The sequence below is a fragment of the Solanum dulcamara genome, chromosome 7 (genome assembly GCF_947179165.1).
Source record: "Solanum dulcamara chromosome 7, daSolDulc1.2, whole genome shotgun sequence".
NCBI lineage: Eukaryota > Viridiplantae > Streptophyta > Magnoliopsida > Solanales > Solanaceae > Solanum > Solanum dulcamara.
In genome coordinates, this window is record NC_077243.1 from 59084585 (window position 1) to 59086933 (window position 2349).

Genomic DNA, 2349 nt, shown 5'->3' on the forward strand with positions numbered 1-2349 from the left:
TATGAACTTATACTTCCATAGAGTGCGAGGTCAGCCTGCACTATAACCTACATTAATCGTCTTTCATCTTCGAGTCGGGATTCCCATCCCCCGTAACAGGCTACCAAACCTCTGATGCTCCTCTTTGTTTAAGCCATTATACAACTCCTCTTAATTCAACTTGCAACACCTTAGGTATGCTATCTTGCTCCTTTACTCAGATCTTCCTTTCAGTTTTATTACCACACGTTATACTGTAATTCTTACACAAACGTGTGTAGGTACGTAGAGCCATTCAAAAAATGCTTTAGTGTCGCTATACTAGCGGCTTACCTCCTTCAGTCGAGGTCAGGGCTCCGCTATGGCTTTTGTCCTTAATACCGATTATATCTTAATAGTTCTGCCTCGAACCATCTTACTCTTTTCTTTAATATATTCTAAATATGGCAATCACATTGCTATTATTGATTTCCTTTTATCGAGTAATCATTTGACCTTGCTCTTAGTATGCCAATGTTCGTAAGCTGCACAACTATTCTTGTGCCATTTTCACAAACTGCGTTGTATTTAAGTCATAATCTTTTCTGCTCTTGGCTTACTCTGTTTTATATGTGTCATTGTACTAACACTCACTTACAATCTCTTTTTGTCATACTGGTTTCGCTCCCTTTTTCACTTCCCAGGAGGTCACCCATCCCAGTGCTACTCTCACCCAAGCACGCTTAATTTCGGAGTTTTGACGGAATCCGGTGCTTTAGTGCGGGTATGATCGTGTCCATCCTTTATGGGGTCTCATTTGAATTTTAAGCGTTCCCATTTACATATGATAGAGTTAGTTGATTTTCTCTTACGCTTGTACTTTTCTTGTCCACTTTCCACCCTTTTAGGGTTACCCATATCATCCTCCATTTATTTTCAGCTACTCACACGCGAATGATTCTACTCCAACATATTTAACGTGCTGCACCATATCTACATGTTCCATTAAATCTTCCATACGTTAGGTTGCCTTTATAGGAAACCCTAGCACAACCGTAAGGTGCTTTAGTATTTGGAATATATCGTATAAAATCTCATCTAACGATTGATACTCGAGTAGTATCCGTAATGTAGCAGTGCATTCAAAGCCACATTCCATTCATCCCAATCAGTAATTAGCGAGGGCTCATAATTGGTGCCAATTCCCCACTCGAGTGTACTTATACTTTAATGACTCGTGTTTCAAGCTTCGTCATTATACTAACTTTATTCCCGTGAATACAGCTTATTCTTCTAATAACCTCATAATACAGCAGTTGTTCTACAAATCGACATACCCTCTCCTTGCAGGATCTCACTAATCGTCAAGGTGGAGTCACGTACATTAACCTCGTTATGCCTTGTGAGGTTTCATCTTTGTCATGTGCTTCAGGCTCTCTTCTAATCCTGCTTAAAACCATATTAACTTTGTTGTAGTAGGGGCCTTATCTTATTACTTTTTCATCATACTATACTTTCAATTCGTAGCTTTCTTCTTAACACTTCATATCCGTCACAATTCTTTATCCCTCGTACTTTTGTCTAAGTCATACTGTTACTTCCCTCAACCATAACTTGTCATAGTTTATCCCTATGTATCAATTCAGGCGATGCCTTACTATATCATTTCATCCCGATCTATCAGCCCTCTCTGAGTCATCCTCTTTGTCTTATAGCTCTTTTCAAACTTCGTTTTACTATATCAGTATCGACCTCCTAATTTCTATTGCAATCACTTCAGCAATTAACTTATTCCTCGAGGTCATCTATACTTGTTTAGTCAAATTCCATCAATTTCGCTTTAATAGCGGTCTTGTCTTTTCTTTTTATTCTAGAAAAATTTGGGCAGAGTTTCCTCTATATTTCTTACTATCTCAACAGTTGCACACAGAAAATACAAACAATGCCTCATAGGGCACACAGATATACATTCGTATCATATCATATCACAGCCACCCAGGGCACACATATATATTCATATCATCTCAGATCGCAGCCACACAGGGCACCCACATTAGCAGTATAAACATGGACTTACCTCGTAGGTCCCCTCAAACTGCACCTGTTGCACTTTCCTGTATAATTTTCCTTTCATTTTCCAACTTTATATATCAATTGTATTGCAACACCTTACCTAACATAGGTCCTTTGTGCCTTTGCTTACCTGCGTGCTTCGTAACATCCAATATTGTCAGTTACTTTCTTCTATTGGCGTTGTCTTCCTGTTAAAATCACAGGTTAGTATGAGAAATTTCATTTCCTATGGCTCGGCTCTATCGCACGATCTTAGATATGAAAGAAAGTAACATCCTAAATGTCCTGTAGCCTCCTGTCTATAGATGTGGTGCACAG

At 38.9% G+C, this 2349-nt stretch overlaps 1 pseudogene; it reads right to left on the reverse strand.

The window, feature by feature from the left end:
- Positions 1–634: 634 nt before the first annotated feature.
- LOC129897997 (5S ribosomal RNA) lies at positions 635–756 on the reverse strand (annotated as a pseudogene).
- Positions 757–2349: the final 1593 nt, after the last annotated feature.